The sequence below is a fragment of the Lepisma saccharinum genome, chromosome 15 (assembly GCF_977018435.1).
Source record: "Lepisma saccharinum chromosome 15, izLepSacc3.1, whole genome shotgun sequence".
Taxonomy (NCBI): Eukaryota; Metazoa; Arthropoda; class Insecta; order Zygentoma; family Lepismatidae; genus Lepisma; species Lepisma saccharinum.
Window position 1 is genome coordinate 73,216,623 of NC_139243.1, and position 25,804 is coordinate 73,242,426.

Sequence of the window (25,804 nt, forward strand, 5' to 3'; positions counted from 1 at the left end):
ACGAGTTCTATGTCTACGTTGGGAAAACTAGCTCTAGTTATTTTAAATTGATCGTCGGTGAGTTTGTTCGCTAAAGCATCCAGACTTGCAGAGAGAAATCTATACGAATCCAGAAAGCGCATCTCGATTGTATTTTTCGTTCCCGGAATCGACACTTGCTTGCTGAGACTAATGTAGCGTTCTTCATTCTCGGCCAAGACACCTATACGTTTCGGATCGTAGCCAAGATGTCTCACCAGGTGGTGAAAATCATATCCGCTTCCGTTGTGAAAGAATATGGGGATGAATTTAGGTTTCTGGATTTTAAGATTGCACGTGTTGCAAATTCCACCTATGTAGTTTCCGCTGAAATGATCGTGGTGGAATATTTTTTTGTTCTCATCAGTGAATCTTTGATCACATACCGGACACACCTCAGTGGAATTGTAATTTTGAAGTTCATTTTCAGTTAAAGGTGCCATCGGTTTTGATGTAAGCAGTACGCTACCAATTACCTCAACCTCCTCCACCATTTTTTCCAGGAAGTGTTCGATTACATTTGGCCCGCGGTATATATATGCTTCATTTATTTTATCACGTCGCACAACAACATAGCCGAAACTATTAGGTTGATGAAGCTGGTACGGCGTTGTGGAGGAAATTTCAGGATCCGGTTCGCAGTAGGAGAGTGGTTTCAGGAAAGACTCAAAATCTGCGACGATGATTGCGGGATGTTCCAACAATGCCTTGTGCATTTTGAATTCTTCGACTTCGTTCGTTTCGGGCATCAACATTCTAGCCGGTCTGTTGTCGTCGCAATAAATTTTATGTTCGGCAAGTTTCTCCAGAGCAATTTGACGACTATGAAGATTTTGATGATGACATCGGTCACGATCGTCGAACGTGGTTAGGCATCTCGGGCAAACTTCGATGTTGTTTGCATACTTGGTAGTTTGACTTCTGACCAAACGTGATAGTGAACGAATTAGCGTATAGTGATGAACATCCTCGTTGGAAATTAGAAGGAGATTTATTACACAGGCATCGTCATCGTCGATATCGCTTATCCTGACGGGATGCACGAGATATTTATCTGACGTGAAGGAATATACATTAATAGCGATGCGTTTTCCTGTACGATTTTCGAACTTTGTTATATCCGACAATGTCACCGGGTATTCGATGCCAGACATTACACTTTGAAAGTCGGTCTCGTATTGTTTGTAATGAGAAACCTGTTCTGGATTATTTGACCAATGAACAGGATGCAGTGCGGCCAATATACACCAGAGAAAACACTTTTTATCGCTGTTCTGTATATTTAACACAGCCCTCTTGTGTTGAATATTCGGTGGAAGAGGAACGTAGCTGGATGCGCGAAGAGGCGAGAATCGGTTCACGTAAACGCTTAACGTGTGAGGACTTCCACACAGAGACCATCCCGACCCTTTAGCCTCGAAATCGTCATGTTTCTTAACCAGCTCGTTGGAAACTTTATAATAGAAGTTGTCCAAATTTTCGACGTCAGCAAAATAAAGAGTCTGGTTTTTTGTACGATGATAAAAAATACTCGTTGTGCCATCAACTTTCTTGTATTCGGAAAACAGAACAACGTATACTTTTATAGAGTTGTTTTCCAATTTATTTTTTAGAATATTTATCACGGATGTTTTCGTTTCGTCCAAGAAACTAAGGATGTCACGGCCTGCTTCTGACTTAATTGAAAAATCCTGGAGTTGGTCGTTGAATGCAGATCTAATTGGTTTGGGTTCATCGGATAATTTAATTTGCTTGGAAGTGGAAGCTTCCGTTTCTGAATTATCGATTTTCCTTTTCGATGTTTCTTGTTCGGTCGATGGTTTGCAAATTTTGAGATGTTTACTTAAATTTGTAATGCTGATCATTTTTTCGCATCGAGCACAGGGCTTAGAAGGTAACGAACGATTAATTCTCGAACCTGTTTCGCTACATCTTGCCCTGTGTACTGATAAATTGTTCCTTGAGATTAGCTTCCCACAAGTAACACATTCAGTTTTATCATTTTTACGATTGAAACTGGTGGTGGATGCCATTGCTTTCTCCAAAATCACAGAAATCAAAAAGTCTAGTATATAGCGACACAATTTTCAGGTATGTTATTTTATATAGAATTTCTTGGAGTGATTACAAAACTCAAAAATTCAATCTACTGTAAATAGAATTTCAGGTATGTTATTTATATAGAATTTCTTGTGTGCGAATACAAAAACTCAAGAATTCAATCTACTGTAAATACAATTTTCAGGTATGTTATTTTATATAGAATTTCTTGGGGTAATTACAAAACTCAAAAAATAAATCTACTGTGAATATAATTTTCAGGTATGTTATTTTATATATAATTTTCACGGGGCGTACAATATTGTCAACGGTATCATATTAGAGCACGTCGCTTGTCGCCTAAACACTACAGCTCACAGGTCGGGAAAATCTGACATGAAAGTAGATAATACGCTTATGCCTTATTTATATATAATTTTCACGGGGCGTACAATATTGTCAACGGTATCATATTAGAGCACGTCGCTTGTCGCCTAAACACTACAGCTCACAGGTCGGGAAAATCTGACATGAAAGTAGATAATACGCTTATGCCTTATTTATATATAATTTTCACGGGGCGTACAATATTGTCAACGGTATCATATTAGAGCGCGTCGCTTGTCGCCTAAACACTACAGCTCACAGGTCGGGAAAATCTGACATGAAAGTAGATAATACGCTTATGCCTTATTTATATATAATTTTCACGGGGCGTACAATATTGTCAACGGTATCATATTAGAGCACGTCGCTTGTCGCCTAAACACTACAGCTCACAGGTCGGGAAAATCTGACATGAAAGTAGATAATACGCTTATGCCTTATTTATATATAATTTTCACGGGGCGTTCAATATTGTCAACGGTATCATATTAGAGCACGTCGCTTGTCGCCTAAACACTACAGCTCACAGGTCGGGAAAATCTGACATGAAAGCAGATAATACGCTTATGCCTTATTTATATATAATTTTCTCGGGCGTTCAATATTGTCAACGGTATCATATTAGAGCACGTCGCTTGTCGCCTAAACACTACAGCTCACAGGTCGGGAAAATCTGACATGAAAGTAGATAATACGCTTATGCCTTATTTATATATAATTTTCACGGGGCGTACAATATTGTCAACGGTATCATATTAGAGCACGTCGCTTGTCGCCTAAACACTACAGCTCACAGGTCGGGAAAATCTGACATGAAAGCAGATAATACGCTTATGCCTTATTTATATATAATTTTCTCGGGCGTTCAATATTGTCAACGGTATCATATTAGAGCACGTCGCTTGTCGCCTAAACACTACAGCTCACAGGTCGGGAAAATCTGACATGAAAGCAGATAATACGCTTATGCCTTATTTATATATAATTTTCTCGGGCGTTCAATATTGTCAACGGTATCATATTAGAGCACGTCGCTTGTCGCCTAAACACTACAGCTCACAGGTCGGGAAAATCTGACATGAAAGCAGATAATACGCTTATGCCTTATTTATATAGAATTTTCACGGGGCGTACAATATTGTCAACGGTATCATATTAGAGCGCGTCGCTTGTCGCCTAAACACTACAGCTCACAGGTCGGGAAAATCTGACATGAAAGTAGATAATACGCTTATGCCTTATTTATATATAATTTTCACGGGGCGTACAATATTGTCAACGGTATCATATTAGAGCACGTCGCTTGTCGCCTAAACACTACAGCTCACAGGTCGGGAAAATCTGACATGAAAGCAGATAATACGCTTATGCCTTATTTATATATAATTTTCTCGGGCGTTCAATATTGTCAACGGTATCATATTAGAGCACGTCGCTTGTCGCCTAAACACTACAGCTCACAGGTCGGGAAAATCTGACATGAAAGCAGATAATACGCTTATGCCTTATTTATATATAATTTTCTCGGGCGTTCAATATTGTCAACGGTATCATATTAGAGCACGTCGCTTGTCGCCTAAACACTACAGCTCACAGGTCGGGAAAATCTGACATGAAAGTAGATAATACGCTTATGCCTTATTTATATATAATTTTCACGGGGCGTACAATATTGTCAACGGTATCATATTAGAGCACGTCGCTTGTCGCCTAAACACTACAGCTCACAGGTCGGGAAAATCTGACATGAAAGCAGATAATACGCTTATGCCTTATTTATATAGAATTTTCTCGGGGCGTTCAATATTGTCAAGAGCGTTAGTTTTTGTAGAGCTCTCTTTTTCCATTTTTCCTCTATACAGTGAAGCTGTAGAAGACGCAATTAGCTAACCTAGCATACAACACACCTTCCTAATTAATATGGATATTGTCACACATTTCTCTTATTTTATACTGTTGTAAATAGAAAAAATTATGTACGGTAAATATTTTGTACATTATAGGGAAAAAATGCAAAATATCCTCCAATTTTAATTCGAATTTTATCGAATTTTTACATATTTCCACGCCGCCACATATTGTCCTATTTGCTTCTTTTACTTGCCTTGCTTAATTAACTCTCGCTAATTAGCATTTTTTTGGAAGAAGTCAACTAGAACAACATATGGCGGTATGAGAAATATGCAAATCAAAGAACATTTTAGCAATATATGGGCCCTAGCAATTAGCTTTGTCGACTAAGAGTACTCTTTTAAACGTCTTTTGCTGATCGTATTACTAAGCGAGGACGTTTAAAATTTTTGGGTGTTGAAAAAGTTTGACCCTACTTTTTATTTCTATTGTTTGCTAATAGATGGCGCTAATAGTACCTCCTCCCCTCCCCTCTCCCCTCTTCTCCTCTGCTGTATGACAAATAGCACAAATCAAGATTTTGGAGAGCAAAACATAAAATTTGCATGCATCTGATGTCGAACCAGGAACTTTTATCTTTCGGGGAGTCAACATTATTTTTTTACTCAGTCGTCATATAACATGAACACACGCAAAGATTCACATGTGCTTTTATTATTTTGTGTTCGGTAAGTACAAGTATATTCTTACATAAATTATTGTTTAATTTAATAAATTGTAAACTCGGAGCCTGCTATACTAGCCTGTCTATTGAAAGCGAATGTTGCGTGCATGCGGAAATAGCACAGGAAAAAAAACCGGATGGAAGCAATTTAAAATCACTGGGGCAAGGTCAGTATTACGAGAGCGTAAAAAACACGTGCTTCCATTCAACTTCGAAAAATAAGAATGAATGTGTGCATACAGAACACATATGCTTTCTTTTCACAGTTGTACATGAAGTAAGTTACGGGAAGGCTCTATTTTTTATGTCTGTGTATATGTTGTACAATTAGGTACAAGTATTGTACAATTAGGTACAAATTGTTGTACAATTATTTTCCCCAGTTGCCCAGTTGGAGTTGGGGGGGCATAACACTGGTATTATTTGTAATCACAGTGCTTACTCATGTATTTTGTTTAATATTTTATTTCAAATTCACTGTCAGAAACTAGTGTTGTTAGTTTCTGCATGTAGGTTTATTTACTCTGTTGGTTGTCACTGTCAAGTTTTTAGTATTCGTACAGCATAAAAAGCTATAACCCCCCCCTCTCAAAATATATACATTGTATACGCCAAGATGCGCAATAGCCTGGCAACACATCATGAAAAAACATGCCAAGAAGACCCAGTGGGTTTATAAGTCAGTGCTGTCAATTCCTATTTGTAGGTTAGCTTAGCCAGTGAAAGATCATATAGTAGAATTTTTGTAGAGTGGGTGTTTGCGAGTTCCACGACGCCTTGCCCGAGGATACCCTATGCAGCGTCATCCTGATTGCAGAGAAGTCCTTCGTCCACGACGTGAAGAACGAGAGGGTGACGGAACAGTTTTAAAATTCATAAAAAATTGCCACATACTAAAAATCAACATCCAACACATTTTAGGTTATATAAAATTTGTGAAAACCTTATAATACTGAAATATTAAAACAAACGGACTCCCCCTTGTAGGTTAGTTCGGTGCGTAAATAAAAAAAATGATAGGTTAAGTTATATCACTTAGGATCGTGAGAAAATTAAAAAAATCGTAAAAAAAAAAGATAGGTTAAGTTATATCACGTAACATCGTGATATACCTACCAAGTACAAATGGGGGAAAAATAAGTGCAGTGAAAATTTGTACTAAAACATCGCTAAACGCTATAACATCGACAAAAAATTGTCAAAATATGTCAAAAACTTATATTCGATTGATAAAAAAAAATACCTACAAAATATGATCCTCAAATAATAACGTTCAAACAGTGCATAAATAAAAAAAAATGATAGGTTAAGTTATATCACTTAGGATCGTAAAAAAATTAAATAATCGTAAAAAAAGAATAGGTTAAGTTGTATCACGTAACATCATGATATACCTACCAAGTACGAGTGGGGGAAAAATGAGTATAGTGAAAATTTGTACTAAAACATCGCTAAACGCTAAAACATCGACAAAAAATTGTCAAAGTATGTCAAAAAGTGATATTCAATTGGTAAAAAAAGACCATACCTACTAAGTACTACTTTGAAACAATCCAATTACACTACTAGAGGCAAAAGACATGTTGTACGGAGGAAAGTTGTACAGGAAAAATTACCTTCTTAAATACGATGAAACCTGTAAAACATCCACAGATATTTATTGGGGGGTGGTCCCTTTGACAAAACATTAATATTCTCAAAATTCTTCGAACGGATTGTGTAAAACATTGCAAAACTCCAAAAACTGAACCTGCTCTGCAACACAAGGAAAATGCCTCATTTAGCAATCAATGTGCCTTTGTTAAGTTGGTAAGTTCAGTATGTCACTACATTTTAAATAATGCTGATGGAAAAAATTAATAAAGTTTGTTAAATGACAACGACACCTTACCACAAGAATATAATTAATCTTTACGGATATCCCCTATAACGGTTGGGTGTTCGACCCCACGTCACCCCATTACTGGTTAAAGATATCCACACCTCTAAAATTTTAGGTAGGATTGTGGGAGGGACTGGCAGTCGGGAGATAGACCAAGGCTCTTCCAGGGCTGTCCAACCATGGGTTATTATATATTTATAGATGATTAAATATGTATATGTGCAACCTCACATGTGTTTCCAGTGACTTATTGCAAGGGTTTGTTATTGTACTTGACTCAACAAAATAAGCTTACTGTGTGAGGCAGATTCATATGAACCAAAAATACCCAAAATAATAACAATAATAATAATAATTTACTTCAAAATTACAAAAATGTATTTACTTGTTCTTGTATAAATTTTCGATTCTTCGAAAAGTTTGTTAAGGAGTTGAGTTGAGTTGGTGTTTTTAGTCCAATTTATGCACAGTAAGGCTAATCGGGACTGGACCTACAGTTTAAAGTAAGATCCGGACCACTGTGTACCTCCACCCATGTATCGAACCCGGGACCCCCCGATTACAAGGCAACAACGCTATCACTGCGCAATCGGGGAGGCATCGTTTGTTAAGGAGGATTCTCAAAATCGGTCTCGAGAAAAATATGCGACTCGAGAAATCGTACAGTTTGTGAATTACTTTTAACACGTTGCGTGTTTAAAACTGTTTCAATAGTAGAATAGATAATTGGTGCGAATAATACTACTCACCTGGAGATATGAGGCATCCTGCCACCATTATACTTATTTAGCGCGTATTGCGCTCTGATTCGGAACCAGTTGTAACTGTTTGCATATATGTTGTTTACCGCTGCACAAGCGGTTGTTCTTCAATCTACTAAAGCTCAAAACATTGTTTGGACGCAACGGCAACACTCAACACCCAACCCTGCCTGTTTTTGGCCTGCGACTGCTAGGGGTGGAAAGACCGCTCCCTCAAAATTCCGAGAAATAACGAAGTTCTAGGTTCCTACACCGAGATCCACTATAGCTAGAACCAGGAAAACGAGAAAGAAATGTGGTTTTGGGTTCGTGCCACTCAAATTAAGAACAGTGTTTCTAACTGAAAGAAAAAATACTGAAAAACTATTTTGCAATATTTGTCATGAAAGTAAAATTTTCAGCAAATGTAGAACAGTTTGCCGGGGCCACGTGAACGTTTCGCGTGCCCCCCTAATGACGTCCCTGGCTTTACTCAACTTTATGCACAAATAGCCCTGCTGAAAATTCTGTCTCAGTAGGTCGATGGGTGGTTTGAAACATCTAATGTGTTCACATTTTCAAACAGATGTAAATAAAATTTGTCAATAAGGAGGAATGAAATGTTATACATATTTGCAGCCATCATCTTATGCTAAACACACTACATACACATTAAATATAATACTAAAGAAATTATTTACACGTTTAGTGTCTCTTCTGTACTGTTTTCAGTACATCAACAGGTGTTTTGAATCATCTACTGTGTTTAGATTTTCAAGCAGATATGAAAACAAATAGTTTATCATGAGGAATGACAATTTATATTTACAGCCAATATGTTAAAGAAATGGTAGGCGAGTTGTCCATAACAGTTTTCATTTGGTCTGTTCTACACAATGTGAAATTTAAATGAAAATGTAAAAAAGTGGAGGACAATATGTGCTTCACTTCAACAGGATTCCATTCTTTAAAGCAACATGATGTGGAATGAAAAAATGAAAATAGCAATGAACTATTTGCCTACTATTCTTTTTGCTCTTGGCAGTACATTATGTCTACTGTAGGTGTTTGGTAGAAAACCATTCAGTTTCATTCAGTAGAGTACAATTGATAACAGTTGTAAATAGAAATTCCCAGCTAATCGGACCACTATGTACCTCCACTGAGTATCGAACCTAGCAAAAGAGAATCTGAACCATTGGAATCACTAGCAAACATTAAGGTCAAGGTTCACGGATTACAAATATCAATAATAATTAGAAAACACTTTTGAATGTTTTTGTGCTCAAAAATTGTTCATGCCTTGAACTTGGCTAAACTTCTAATTGATGATTAAAATATTGTCATGTTACATGCTACATTTGTACATATGAAAATGATTTCTGACTGAACGCACATACTACGGAAACATAAAAGATAGGCCTACATGTTACTTCTTTTTTCTTTAAGGACGATTTTCATGTCCCATGTTATACTGTATGGATTTCTCAGCAGACAGTCATTCATCGTTGCCAAGAAAATGTACTAGTACTGCCACCGCCTGCCAAACAAAAACATACATTTGCATTATCTATGAGCAGCTAGTGACACCAGCTAACGTACGTAACCTACTCACATCTGCATCTGAGAGCAGAAATAAATCAAACTTAACCAGCCTAACCATTTCACATGTTTATTTTTGCTATCAGATGCATATGCGAGTAGGTTTGGTGTTTTTAGCATGCAACACCAAGCTGCTATGCTGTTGTTAGCTGCTCATTATTACTTGCGTGGATTCAGGTAATACAGCGATAGCGAAAAGTCAGGCGAGGCCAGGCCGGCTCGGTAGCTCAGTGGTAAGAGCAATGGCTCGGTATGCCAGAGACCCGGGTTCCAGTCCTGGTCGAGCCTATACTTTTCACTGAAAATTTCTACGTAGTACATCTCCTGTGTGTGCCTAATGTATAATACTTCCAAGAAGTTTTAACAATTTTAATTCACATCATTCATTATAGTTTTTCTTGTATGTATTGCTTCCATTCTAGAATTATTTCTCTTGTAGTCTTCGGTTATTACAAGCATAAAATTAAATTACTTAAAAAAAATATAAATAAAAAAAATGTGATCAAAATTTTTATCTGAAATAAAAATAAAACAGACTGCTTGTTTTTCAGTTAAGTTGCTATATTGCAACAATGTAACGTTGACAACATCCATTGTATAAGGAATTTTATTTTCTATTTTAAAAATTCTTAACCATTGTTATAACTGTATCTTTAGTCAAACTAAAAATAAATGTCTGATGAAGGGAGCATGTGTTCTCCTGAAACGTCACAACAAAAAACTGTGTTTTTATGCTTGTAATCACCGTAGACTACAAGAGAAATAATCATTCCTTATTAATCTGAATGTAGGAGAGTGTAAAAAATATCTGAATGTAGGAGAGTATAAAAAAATATGGCAAGTTTTTTAAAAATGAACCCAAGACAAAGTATAGTGTATAAGATAAAAAATCACTATTTACTTCATGCTGGACAATATTGAGTAACTTAGTATTAACTGTACAACCACAAGAATAAAATTTTATGTTAAATGTACAATTTGGGAAGCAATCTCCCCATGTAAAAAATACTAACAACCAAGCATTACATGTTAAATTACACAGGTTTTCAGTTAGGTGTGTAATGGCCTTATATATACACTGTATGTTTTCAGTTAAGTGTTAATGACATTATGTACATGTTTTCAGTTAAGTGTGCAATGACATTATGCATGTATATATAAATATATACACACACAAGCTTACGCCGAGATAAACATACCCATTTATATCAATTGTGTGTATGCAAGAGAGAGTATAGTTTTCATGGTTACTTGAAAGCCCATAGCTGTACTTGCACTTAAAAATACTCCCTTATTTCAGAAGCCATACTTCTCCTAAACTTGAAGGAAGTCCAGAAACGAAACAAGTTCACTCATAGAAAGAGAAGCCTCATTCCATCTCACTGTTTTATTGCATTGATGGGTATGGAACAAGGTTTATGAACCAAAGTTATAAAATAGATAGTTGCACATATACTTCCACACTGAGATTCGATTTTGTTCTTGTACAGGGAAAGTGCTTTGAGAACATTGTTGCCAAATAATTGGAATGCTAAGCCTGTGTACATCTTCTCATAGCAGTTTCAATTTGCATTACATTTATGCGATGAATACTTCTAAAGTGCAGAGCAATTAGTCATGTAACATTAGCCCACTCTAGTTGGCTGCACTTTTTGACACTCGGTGCAGTGCAGGTGTATCCAGTGTCAGGTTGGTGTAAGGGTGGTGCAAGGATATGACGTTCAACCAACTAGACGGAAAGCGGTGTTCAAGTTCAGAATATTCAACAAATGCCTGTCTGCTGCTTTAAACAATCATTTATTTGACCATACACCAAACATACACCAGTCCGGAAGGTAGTGCAGACACCAAATACACTACTTGACTCCAAATCAACGAACTAGGTGACTCGGTGTTGCACCGTGCAACCAAATAGACGCTTTGGTGCAAAAAGAGTCAAAAAGTGCAGCCAACTAGACGGGGCTATTGTGTCTGTTTATCTTGGTGTAAGCTTGAAAAAGTCCTGGGAAAACAGGATGAAACCTCGCACAAAAAACACTAGCCACTGGAAATAACTATACATCTACAAGAGTGATTATGCGAACCTTTACTAAGAACATACATGTAAAAGGTATTTTAAATATTATCCATATGATTTGCATCATCGTGCAATATATGTCAATGGCATATTCTATCTCTGAATGATTAATTTATATACAGGTTTTGAAGTTAATTACACATATTATTCTAAATGTTTACTGGGAAAATGACGAAGGTAAAATATTTCAAAGTAATTGTTGTATTTTAAATGTGACATTCCAAATAGAACAGTAACAGTACTTATTTCATCTTGAGTGTCATGTCCTGGTGTCTTTTTATTTTGTGAAATTCCTGTTCTGCATGGTACTGTGTGATATGTGGATATGGTTGAAGATAATAATTTCTCCTCTAAAATGCATTTAATTACTCGAAAGTACTTGTAAATGTCTCTTATCATTTTCTAAGCAGTGACTTTGCTTCACTTGGACCTGGAAGACACCATTAAACCAATAGGCTATATTATATAGTTGTATCCAAATCCTGATGCATGTGCAAGTTTTGCAATAATGTTTTCAGCATTATTAATATATAAAGAAGAAAAAAACAACAACATGATGACGTTATCAAACTGCAGAGTTAAAGAAGCAAGATATCAACTAAAGTGTATATTATATTTTCTCACACTACCATGATGGAATTTGTGATAGCTTGTAAGAAATATTGAAAAGTTACATGCACAATGTCATTCATTATGTTGGCTCTATGTATATATGTGTAAAATAACATTATTTGTTGAAAAAAAGGCTTGTTTTAAATTCCCATATATATTACAAAGTGTTTAAGTTTAAATATATACATTAAAGCTGCAACTACTTTCACTATGTGGTGAGAATAGCATATAAGGCTATTTTCACCAGAAAAAGTAATAGCATAATCATAACATTGTATTTTATCATAATTTATTACATTCATTGGTAGTATTGGGGCCCTCCCGATGGCATAGCAGTAATGTAAACAAGGGGTACCAGGTTCGATACCTGGTGGAGACACATAGCGGTTTGGATCCCACTTTAAACTGTAGGTCCAGTCCAGATTAGCCTTTCTGTACATAAAGTGGACTTAAAATATCATTGGCAGTATTACTGGAGTTACTACTGAGACATTTAAAATTACAAATTTGTGTGACTGCTATTGTCACCAGGTGGTGAGAATAGCAGAAGTCTTGAAGACCAGATATTACATGATCAGGTGTTGGGAAGTATTTACAAAAATAATGTTAATGTTTTAATGCTAACAGCCCTTAACCTAATAAGAAAAGCATTTAGGAGAACGACTTAAGATGACTGGACCTCTCTCTGAGTTTCTTCATATTTGGCATACTCACTAATTGAGGCCTCCTAATCACGATTCTGAAGTTAAAAGTTGTCGGAAACATCTAGAAATTGCAAAATAAGCTAAAATAAGGCGTTAGTTTTCCGAATGGAAACCGTCGATTTTCGCGATATTTTTTGATTCACAAGCAAATATATATATTCCTGGTACTACCACAACACCAAATTTTAACTGTTTGCCTAACCCAACCACACGTCAATGGTTCGTGGGGCTAGCGTCAATGGTTCGCAATTATTTTGCAATTTCTAGATCCTGATACTACCACGACACAAAATTTTAACTATGTTCGCCTAACCTAACCACACGTCAATGGTTCGTGGGGCTAGCGTCAATGGTTCGCAATTATTTTGCAATTTTTAGACGTTTCCCAAAAATTTTATCGTCACATTCGTCATTAGCAGGCCTCAATTAGTAAGTATGCTATATATGAAAAAAATCGGAGAGGGGTCCGGTCATCTTAAGTCATACCAATTTAGGAATGTAATACCCCTCTATACTTATGTAATGCTACATTACCAGCACTAATGTGCACAGAAAATGTACTTGTCCATATGAAAATAAATGCACTCCGTTTCAAGCTTGATAATAGCATGAATCAACAACTAAAGAATGCATACATACATGTAGTAGGCCAGGTTGAAGATCATGTACATGCGCGGTTTAAAATAGAAAAGAAAATTCCTTATACAATGGATGTTGTCAACGTTACATTGTTGAAATATAGCAACTTAACTGAAAAACAAGCAGTCTGTTTTATTTTTATTTCAGATAAAAATTTTGATCACATTTCTTTTTATTTATAATTTTTTTAAGTAATTTAATTTTATGCTTGTAATAACCGAAGACTACAAGAGAAATAATTCTAGAATGGAAGCAATACATACAAGAAAAACTATAATGAATGATGTGAATTAAAATTGTTAAAACTTTTTGGAAGTATTGTACATTAGGCACACACAGGAGATGTACTACGTAGAAATTTTCAGTGAAAAGTATAGGCTCGACCAGGACTGGAACCCGGGTCTCTGGCATACCGAGCCATTGCTCTTACCACTGAGCTACCGAGCCGTCCTGGCCTCGCCTGACTTTTCGCTATCGCTGTATTACTTGCGTGGATTCAGGTAATACAGTGATAGCGAAAAGTCAGGCGAGGCCAGGCCGGGTCGGTAGCTCAGTGGTAAGAGCAATGGCATGGTATGCCAGACCCCCAGGCTCGAGTCCTGGTCGAGCCTGCATTTTTCGCTTAAAATTTCTTTTTGGAAGTAATTTGTAGGTACTGTTGCTCCTTGAATGAAAGAGATTGATTATGCGAGCTACTACAATGGTAACATCGGAAGTTCATTTGCAACGTCTTAGTTTTAAGTGTTTCATTTTATCTGCCTGTGCATTGGTTGATTTGTTCAGTGATTTTACATAGAACCGAAGTCTCATTACAAAGTAAAATTTGACCAGTTTTGCGGTGACAGTTTCTCTATGATTGGTACACCCTACATATCCTGCATGTTGACGTTTGAAGACAGACATAATATCATTGATGATGCCACTGTGGAGTCTGTGTGTTGACAAATAAGATGTGAAGGTTTGTTCAAGGTATCTTACAAGCTGCAGGAGGTGATCCGATGGGTAACATAAACCACCTCTATCAAATTCCTTAGTGTGGCAGGATGAAGAAGCTACAACTTTCTCTCTTGTTGTTATGAGGTTTTCGATGCAGAGTTGACATTGTTGTTGTTTGTCTTTAAAATTTTTAGCAACATAGCCTCCTATGTAATAAATTAGCCTTGCATCACTGTTTTTCTGTACATAACTTTCATGATCTTTTCCAATATCTGTGTGTGCCAGTCTGTGCAATTCTTTTTCATCTTCTTTCCTTTCCTCCAACTGCTCTTTCATGAAATTTGGATCCAAATTATCTGCACTTAGCAAGGAATTTATGACTTCTGGAGGACAATTTCCATTTTTGGGGGGACGGGCTAAATTATAAAAGGAAAGACACTGAAGAATGTGGAGGAATTCTGTTGGTGTAGGGTGGTCATTACAGCCTGACGACTGCCTAACTATCCCGAACAGGCATTCAATTTCATCCTGGCTTAGTCTTGATGTCATGACGTATTTATATCCGAGTGTATGCAAGTACTGTAACAGAGAGAGTGTACTTTTGATTGTTACTCGAAAGCCCGTAGCTGTACTTGCACTTAAAAATCCTCCCTTATTTGAGCAACTATACTTCTCCCAATCATCAAGGAAATCCAGAAACGAAAGTAGTTCAGCATATTCTTTTGAATTGGCTCTTAAAGCCTTGTCTGGTGTTCTTGAAGTCATTATAACTATGATCGCATTTATCAAAGTTATAAAATAGACAATAGCAGATATGCTTCCATATTGTGATTCAATATTGTCCTTGTACAGTGAAAGTGCTTTGAGTACATCGTCGCCAAATAATTGGAACGCTAAGCCTACTCGCATCTTTTCAAAGTTATTTGGATTGATATGGGATCTTGTTATTTTAGGCATTGCCTTGAGTGTTATGTTTTCAGAATCAATTATCCAGGCTGCTCTAACATGTTCCATCCGAACCTCTCCCTTGTGTGTGTCAAATCCCCTCTTTATAAAGGAATTCCGTAAACATTTCAGTAGATGTGGGAAGTCTGACACAAAGTGTAGATTCCTTGTGGGATTGATAGGGTGTGCCACATGTGGTGTAGTGCTTCCAATTCCAAAAATGTGCCACATTTTCTGATTCCAGGTAGCTCCATCACATGTAATAAAATCCACAAATAAGCCAGCATTCTCTACCAAAATAATAGTTTCAGTGATTACCTTTGCTAGTACGTTTCCCTTCATATTACTTGATGTCGTAAATACCCCAATTATCTGTTTCCAATCCCCAGATAATGGCTGAAAGAGAATAACCATGCCATGATCACTCAAAGCACTACCTGACCCTTCCTCCTGAAATACTCCATAGTCTACAAAGCCCTCAATATTTCCATCATCACGTACGTGCAATTTTTGTGTCAACTTCATTTCATCTATTAGTAAACCCCCATGCTTTTTGAAGTCATCCATAGATCTGACCTTCTCCTTTATGCCTGTGAATATTTTTGGATTGAATCCAAAACCACTCTTGTACATTTTAAGATATTTGTATAATGTCCTACTGCTGGGTACGACCATTATTTTGTAGCTATGTATGTGTTCATACAGCTTGGGGCTTTTCATCCTCATAATAATACACTCTAATACCCAACTCTTATCAAAAATCATGCCAGTGTCACCTCGTCGTCTTGCTGCATTGAAACAGTGTTTAACACACAATTGTTGTTTTTTGGGCAATGTTTTTATCTTGTCATCAAATTTAGAAAGTTCAATTTTCTGGTTCATATCTTTTAACTTTTGAATTTCGCTTTTCATTTTGTGAACTTTTGCCCGGAGCTTATTGGCTGAACGATAGTTTATTTTTAGTCTTCTCCTTATGCATATCTTCTTACCTTCAAGTTTTTTATTCTTCCGTGATTTCATGTTCAACATTAGCTTTCTTGTGTACTTACATGCTATACACTTAGATATATTGGGTGATTTAACTACACTTACACAGTTTTTACTGAAAATCCTATCATCTATAATTGTAGCACTTGATTGATGGACAGAAGAAAATTCACTTACAGTTCCAACACCTTCACACACAGTAAGTAGGTCTGTTTGCTGTAATATATCTTGGGCTTGACACACACTTTTGACACATTCTACACTTTCAATCCTGTTATGTCTTACATATACATTGCAGGAGAGGCTATTATTACTTCCACCTTTAAACACTACTAACCTCTCAACATGCAAAGTGTTTGATCCTGCATTGAGTTGACACTTGCTGAATGCAATAATATCAGCACAATTTTCAAATACATGCCTTCCCCAAAATTCTGTGGGTACCGTGAGGTTTTCTTTAAGCGAGCGAATGGACAAACTTTCATTAAATGTCAAACTGTTCTTTGGCTTTTTTGCACTTGATCCACACATTTCTCTGCATTTTATCTTTCTAGGAATAGTTTTTGTGAAATAATTTGGCAGATTTGGAAACTTCGTAGGCACTGCATCCTTTGTTAATAATATCCTCCCCCTTGGCAACCTTACCTCCTTACCATTTATTACGTGAACATAATCTCTGATAATGTATTGTTCATCGAAATGCAATTCACAAACACCAGTTCTGTCATAGAGTTCCTTGTCAGCTCTGGGAATTGCACGATTCCACTCGGCTAATTTATCTTTTTGTTTGGGAACACTAAATATACAAATACCCTTTCCTTTACTTGAACGATATCCACTAGAACAACCAGGCACAAAACAGTGTCGATCATATCTTCGAGACATGGTGAAAATATAACTCAACCAACGTGTTGTTTACATTTTTCCAGTAAGCGGGAAACGAAAAGTGTCATATTTCACGCTTGCGAGTTTTTGGGCGGTAAGTTGGACAACACGCGAGTGGATGTAAAACAATCTTTGAAAAATAAACGAGTATTGTGTGTGTAAGTTTCCATAAAAATAATATTTGTGACAATGACAATATTAATGAACCTTTCAGGATAATGCATACACAATACTAATTCTCGCAGCAATTGTCATGTTACGTGTTACAATCCATACCTATGTTTTCTTCCGTATTGTTAATAAAAAACTCAAGGACAGGTCATGATCGACGGTTCATAATATTCTTTAATATTTTCGCGACTACTGTACCAAATATCATAACAATTTTCTGATGCAAAGAAATGTTACAAGGAAAAGAATCAGACGTTGCAGCAAAAACCCCATTTACTTCCATTATAAGCAGTCGAACCACAGATTAATAAGATCGCTTACTTCCTATCTCTCCTTTGTAATCTGTGCGTATACCAAACCTGACACGTGGAGCCACCCTACGGCTGTTTCGAAATGTAAAGCGTTGTCATAGAGCAACCTCTCCGCCAATCATATCTTACTCTTGGCAGTGACAGTTGAATGCACTTAAATAAAATAATTAATACGACCTTACGAGATATGTCCCGAATTATTAGCAGAAAATAAAAGCAGGAATGGAAGGGTGGGGTGAACGGATATTTGCGCTACCCCAAGTGTTCTAAAGGGCTCTCGAGCCGTGTTGCAACATTTCCCAAATTGTCTCTTTCTCTTCATAACAATTGCTGCACAGTTTAACGTGGGTGGCAATCTGCAGGATACAGCATACTTAATACCAGCAACTGTTTCTGGTTGGTAGGGTTGTGGGCGGCAGACTGGTAGTCAGTTGATAGGCCAAGGACCTTCCAGGGCTGTAGAGCAGTGGATCTCAACCTTTTTCAGTCGTGGACCCACCTTGAAGGATATTACACTTCATGGGACCCATAAGATGGGAACAAGCGGAATTACTTTGTAGGGGTGTGCACCTAGTCTATAATCATATATTTGCTCTTTTACAACAACACGGCCTGAATTTAAATTGTTAAAACAATATATCTAAGTAATTTAAGGTAATAGGTTTTTAAGACCCAGTTAACAAAGTTTCGAACCCAACTTCCCGACCCACCAAATGTCCCCTCAGGACCCAGGAGTTGGTCGCACCCTATAGGTTGAGAAACTATTCTGTAGAACCATGGGTTATGTTATGCTGTAGATGAAAGTAAATATTTTACACTACAGTTAATTTCTATCACAACTTACATTCAGTGTTCTGTAGATGAAATAGTATTTTGGACAATACGACATAGAAACTAGTTCAGTGCCATCTGCCATGAGAGAATAGAATAAAATAATAGTTATGAGTGACACAGCTCATTGGGGAAGTTATCAAACAGAATAATTTCTGGAATAAAATTGTAATTGTTTTAATTCTATCAGTCTATTTCTCTGTAAAAACTACTATGATGTTGATAATGAATAGTTATGGGAAAATAGAGTAAGAACAGGTCACACCTTGCACAAGTTAACCTAGAATGCCTATATAGCAACCACCCCATCTCGAAGTTGTACCTATATGGAGACGCATAGCGGTTCGGATCCCACTTTAAACTGTAGGTCCAGTCCCGATTGGCCTTACTGTGAATAAAGTTGACTTAAAACACCAAATCAATCAATCAATCGAAGTTGTATGAAATTTCACTTTTCTGGTTTGCATGAGAGTAATTTCAACCCATTTCTAAAAACGTGTGAATGTTTGTAAGATATATTATTAACTAATCACTGCATGCTTATTCATTTTAGTATTTGTCAAAAATCCCTAATTTTTAATCTAGAATGGGAGTAGGAGTATGCCATACAAGCGAGTTTTGTTTGAAGTTACTTACTGGAACCACTCTACATATTGACTACAATTTCATCATATGGCATTACATATTTCATAGTTACACAAAAATCTGGACTTGAAATATGAATGTCTTAGAATAAAAAACGAAACAGTCATTGAGTATGTAGGATCAAGCTAGATAAGCACACTCCCAGCCCCCCACTCCTAAACACACACACACAATGGAATTAAAAATACACCACTGAAAGATCTTATCCTGCACAGATATGTATTTTATATATTCATACACTTAATACAGTACTGAAGATGATACAATCCATGCATTAAGAATAAATATTGCACATGAATTTTTTAAAGCTAATTAAAAAACAAAAGAAATGTGCAAATTTCCAGCTGATGACAAAGAAACCAACAGTATTTTTTGCAATTTAGAGAGATTTCACACCAAAGTGACATGTGACATATGCCACTTGGAAATGAACCAATGAACAGCAACATTTCACTCATAGTGGATGCCATATTGACAAAATCCCTGCTACTTCTAAATAATGTCACACATGTTTCTAGTCAGTCTAAAAGAAAGTGAACATAAAGAGTTAATAAATAATCATTCTTTCAAGCATCACACTATCAGGTCGATCATTGGTGCATGTTTCTCATATCATCCCTTCCATCAAGAAGTAAATTTAACTTGGCCTCGTATTGAACATAGGTGTCTCACTCATGATGATTTGCTGCAAGGGCTAGTCCATCCAATGTGTCATGTCTAAATGTTAAGTGATTGGCTTATTCCTACCAAATGTGTAGATTATACTTTCCTCAAACTTTTGATCTTACCAATTATTGACCAGGTTGGGAGATAATGACAGCACTTTAATAAATGTCATTACCTTTTTGAGAAGAGCTGGGCTCTTATACTGTCTCTGAGGAAGTTCGTAGTTTTGTGTATATCCTTTGCAAGTCTTTATAACATTTCACTTTCAACCTTTCCCAAGGGGCTCTTCACACCCATTTGTTAACTCAGGTATGGGTTCGATACCCGGTGGAGACCCATAGTGTTTCGGATCCCACTTTAAACGGTAGTTTCAACCAAATTAGCCTTTCTGTGCATAAAGTAGACCTAAAAGAACAGTTCAAACTCAAGTAAGGATATTAGATAGGAGGATTCTTCCTCACATACATTGAATGGCCCAATATGGTCATTATGATTACAAGTCCCAAAATTTATTTCAAGCATCTTACTTCCAATTACACATATAAATTATATTGTTAGCATTAAACATATGGAATATAAAGTTAAAGACTATAAGAAATCCTTAAAACCCTACATCAAATAATTTCCACTGTATTGAATATTATCATAATATTGTTAATGAAATTCCATTAGACAAACCATTGTGTCATACTGATAGGTTTCTTGGTCGGACACTCACTATGGTGACATGTTATACTTCACCAAGAATGAATTTACATGTTGAAATACTCCAGAAGAAGAGAACAGTTTCAGAGTAAGTACATTACTCTTAATGATTTAATACTCATACTGTGGAAATGTAAAACATTATATTCTATTGCTAATAACAAATGTAAGGGAAAATAAACAAACACGTTGTTATTCAGGTATATATATATTTATTGAATCACTAGTAATTAATATATTTTGCATAAGGTATAATAATCTCTTTGAGGTCCTACAGACTTTCACCGGAATAAAAGTTACTGAAATTATTAAAGCATCATTAACACACTCAACAAACATTTCCATAGTAGGTTCACATATGTACAGTCTCAAACAGAAAAATATGTGCATTTTATTTCCTTTAATCAAACTTTTCAAATATTTTACAGGACTGTTTAGCTGAAAATCATATCTTTTTCAACCATCCTGCTTGGAATATTTAGTGAAACATTAAATACATTTGTTTCTAACATCCTCAAGCAATGTATCGTGTTGTTAGGTGTTATGTACTTTAAGCAAAATTTATCTCTAAAGCATATATTTTTTTTAATGCAGAAAAGGGAAAATACAATTTCTTATGCATGAGCCACATAACTGATGACAATGTTATTCCATAAGAAATGCAATATACTTACTTGGTTCTACATCTGGGTATGCATCATGCACTAACTTATTTCTATTAGAATTCATAAACATTTTCTCTGAAAAATTATCTCCACAAACTCTGTAACTTTTGTATGTTTTGTGCCTCAAGTCCTTTCGCCATATTTTCTCCAACTATATCTCAGCTCTACGAGAAAAATAAAAGACGAAAAATTATTTTAGAAACATATAACTATGCAAGACAAAGCATTCTGCATTTTATGTCACTCAAAAAAGATAAATTCCAAGATGCAAGAGTTGTTAGTGAGCTAAGGTCAAAGCGTGTCAACACAAAGAAAAGCTACTGAAAATGAATATGCATTAGATCACTATCTGTATCTGTTGAATAAAGTAGTGTCAAATGTATAAGGGTCCATTCTATGATAGCTCCTTCAACAATTGCGCAAAATCTTATGAGCTTGTCACCATTCAATTGATTTATTTTTACTCAATTTTCACATTATTTCTCATCGTAACTACTTCTTATGGCACCATACAGTGTGTGGCAATGACAATAAAAAAATATTATAGATATTGCACTAAAGTTCCTAACATATGAAGCAAAGTTTTACCACATTATCTCTTAGAAAGAGTCCCTGAAGCTTACTGCCTAACCTACAACTGGCTAACAATGCAATTTTTGTCATTAAATGGATCATGGAACCTATTCCCGGGAGTGCTTTCAAGAAAAATGTTATGACACAACATATTTCTGAAGAAGATACCAGGACAGGAAATATGTCAACAAATCAAAATCACCCATACCATCTAGTAGATCAAAGCCAATGACCAACAACAAGAGCTATTACAGCAATAATATTAACTACAGGTATAATTTGATGATTCCATCAACAAAATATATTATTATTAATAATAGGAGTAACATCCATAATTCTGTAGGGTTGGATTAAAGCACATAGACTAAAATGCGATTTGAAACACAAAATCTTCGTCCCGTGGCACCAGTGAGAAAGGATTTTTCTTTACAGTAACACATGTGTAAATGTTCGTAAAATATTTTGCATATATTGCACATGTAGGTTAGTTACACTCATTTCGTTTCCAAAACTAGTGATTACTTATGATTTGGTTCAATGTATGCTTTCGTATTTAGGTTAGGCAGGCCAGGTTTGGTTCTCTTAGCATTATAAATAAATTACCTAAATTCATTTTACTAAGGTTCCGATTTACTTCTACATTAATTCCCACTAGTCTACGATACTTACAGTCCCTTGTCAATGGAAAATACATTGTCCTTGGGAAGCGTGCAAGCTTGCGTAAGGTAATTTTTAAGTTGTTTTTTCAACATAAATATTTTTTTAAAAAAATCCAGAGAGTGCTAATTACTTTAAGAAAGGTTCAAATTTCGTGTGACAATGATTGCTAAAATTCTACGATAATTAGTCTTCCTGCTAAGAGAATTTTTAAAAAAATGATAGAACGATAGGAACCGTTACCTTAGGTTTCATTGCTTTAATATTTACACGCTTTTTTTCATCTCCTGTACATGTTGACAAAGTTTTAAATGCTGGAAGAAATAAACTTCATGCAGAAGCGAATAGGAGCGCGATAACTTGCAACTTTCTGCATTATAACATGCACAAATGAGCTTTTCCGAACTTCAAACAAACTTCAAGTCATTCCTACTATTCTCGTTGGCTTCCTATCCTCCTGTGTAACTTATAAATAACATTAAGTTACAAAATCGAACCTTTAATGTTTCAGACGTTTTTTTTAACACATGTCCTTTTACTTAAATTAAGCAAAATACAGAATACGAAGACATGCTAGGAATTATTCTCCGTGGAAACTAACTTTATGGAAATTATTTTTACATAAAGAGCGAACAGAATTCATAACTAACTAACCTTTCAGGATATGACAGGACACGAACACAGCTCTGGAATCCTCTTCTGACAGTTTTTACAATAAAATCTGCACAATAAGCCATTGTTTTTATTTTTTGTTCTTCTACATCCTTATTAAAATAGTTAATGTAAAATAGTTAATGTACGTCCATGACAGATCATATGGAACGATGTTACGTCATGTGGAACTAGTGACTTTAAAAATACGATTTTTCTTATACATGTTTAAGAAGGGAAATAAAATACAAAATCACGTACAAGTGATCATCATTGATTAATAGATACATAAACTAAATTTTTAATGAGAAAATTAGGATTTAGCATCGATGGTGGTGCCAACTGGTAGCTGGTTAATTCATGCACGAACAAATGAATTCCGAAATTAACCTTATTCGGATTTTTGCACCGTGTCCGGATTGCGAAATTTCTCTTTCCACATATCCCAGGACCCGCACCGGAAGTGATAATGAAATCCAGATTCCGGGGCTACACAAAATCAGAGTAGCCAACCCAGAAAAATAAATAGCTTTAGAAAGAAGCTACGAACGTATGCGAATATGCCGTCTTCTTTAAACAAAAATGAGAGTTGTTAGTTAGCAACATTGCGGCTGAAAGGCACCAGCACAAATTAGGGCGGATTAGGGACACAAGCAAGCGCAAATACAAACTTCATGGCAAAGATGTCGCATTTGCTTCTGGAAATTTTTCTCTGCGACATTTGTGCAAAAACCTACAAATAAATATAAAGGGCCATTGAATGCACATGCCAAATGAGCTCATAAATGTACAACAAATTAAGGTAATATTAAATGTCAGTGGATTGCTGCAGCTTGAAATGACACCAGTATAAAGTGCTTGGAAATTTGGAGGAAGTTATTCACGTAAGAAAGATTTGGTGAATTCGATTCTTTGGAAGGGAAGTTATTTCATGAAACTCACGATCTTGTTGCCGAAAGTCTGGGCTTCGAACCCTAGCCAAGGCAAGGGCAGTTTTACCGTTCTATGCTTAGAGAAACTCATTTCCGTAAGTAGTTTCTTCTGTAAAAATGAAGAAATGTGTCTCTAATGTATGAAACTGTTACCGGACTAACCTAACCTAGTGGGCATACCTCGTCCCCGTGATGATTCGTGAGGCTATCGTGAATTTTTGGGCTAACATCAATGGTTTTGGGGTCTACCCGTGGATGGTTTGTGGGAAATAAGGAACAACAGTAAGTACTCGTTAATGTAAGAAATAGACATTATTTTCGTTAGAAATTCATTATTTCACCTTAGGAAATGTTCCGCAATGTTACTATACCTGAGACACCTGGGAATAATTTCTTTCACACTTTTTTACATTGCTAACGTACTATTCTGCATTCCGGAACACTTATTTAGGTGAAATAATTGAATTTGTTAGGAAAGTAATGTATATTTCTTACATTTACGAGTACTTACTGTTCTTGTTTATTTCCACACACAACATGGCGATAGCTTACTGTTGATCGTTCCTTGAGCCAGAAAAACCATTGACATTAGCCCAAAAATTCACGATAGCCCCACAAACCATCACGGTGACGAGGTATGCCTACTAGGTTAGGTTAGGTTCCATTAGCACTCCTTTCGTTCAATTTAGCATATACGGACAATACGAGAGCGTATTGTGCTCTCATGCAGGAAGCAAATGGCGGCAGCAGCAATAGCGCGTCGGAAATAGATTTTCGTACAAAACCACATGCATTCGCATTAAAATGAATCAAAATTACATTCCCGAACATCAACAACGCTACAGAAAATGATTTGCGTAAGTACTTGATCCTGTAAATTTGAAGAAATCTGTCTCAGGTATAGTAAAGTGTTACCCAGAATAGTACTTTAGCAATGTAAAAAAGTGCAAAATATATGATTTCTAGGTGTTTCCATTATACTATAATAGTACCAAAATCTCAAAGTCTATACCAAGCCCGTAGCTAGAATTGATCTCAAAGTTCATTTTTTCCAAAATTTAACAGTATTAAATGTGTGTGTTGTTAGGGTAGACTGCAGAATATGGGCTGCTTAGGAGGAACGCGGTTCATAATTTTTTGGTAATGTTTTGTAGTTAGTAATCGGGTAAACTAAGTTTGAAGGTGCGGAATAAAAATTTTCGGTAAATGTCTGTTATATCGGACACACATTAAAATCAGATATTTTGTGTTTCGGATGGTTCATACGTATCAATTATGTATTGCGGAACATAGTTGAAGGTGCCATTATGCTTTTTACACAAAAATAACATCGATTTTTCAGATTACGAGTAAATTTTTTGGTTCCTTTCTTCCGTTGCGGAACATACAATATGCCACGCACAGCTGTGGATCATCGCGCGTCGTGCTTGTGTTTTGTCGATTTGGAGTGGGTATGCAGTGTTTCAACCTTTTTAACCGAAAAATGCCTACTTTCGTGTTCATTATGTCATCCAAACCATTGACGGATAGCCCCAAAAATCATTCATGATAGCCCCACGAACCATTGACGGATAGCCCCAAAAATCATTCACGATAGCCCCACAGACCATTTCCGGCAAGGTTAGGTAAGCATAGTTTAAAAAAATTCTCATAAAAAAAGGCACCTTTGGAAAAACTGGCGAGACTGCGTGACTTTCGACGCTCGCGCCATTGCAGGTACACATAATGGAAACAACAGCATAATGTTGTCGCTTTGCACATAAGTTTATTATATCAAAAGTGCTTGTTTCTTGTTGTGCAGCATTCTACGGTGAGAAAATACCTCCACGAACTTTCCAAATGGTACATAAACTCATTTCCGTAAGTAGTTTCTTCTGTAAAAATGAAGAAATGTGTCTCCGATATAACAGACATTTACCAAATTTTCTATGAAAGAAATGAGAAATTCGTATCCACGTTGGGTGTTCT

The 25,804-nt window shown here is 36.2% G+C and overlaps 1 protein-coding gene and 2 non-coding genes across 3 annotated transcripts in view; 1 reads left to right on the top strand and 2 right to left on the bottom strand.

Moving 5' to 3' along the window:
* Positions 1–25,804, bottom strand: part of LOC145999331 (uncharacterized) — a 547,081-nt gene that overhangs the window by 222,523 nt on the left and 298,754 nt on the right. The gene's annotated exons all lie outside the window — the stretch shown is intronic.
* TRNAT-GGU (transfer RNA threonine (anticodon GGU)) lies at positions 9,461–9,532 on the top strand. The gene has a single exon. It is a non-coding gene; the product is annotated as a tRNA-Thr (tRNA).
* On the bottom strand, positions 13,652–13,723 carry TRNAT-GGU (transfer RNA threonine (anticodon GGU)). The gene has a single exon. It is a non-coding gene; the product is annotated as a tRNA-Thr (tRNA).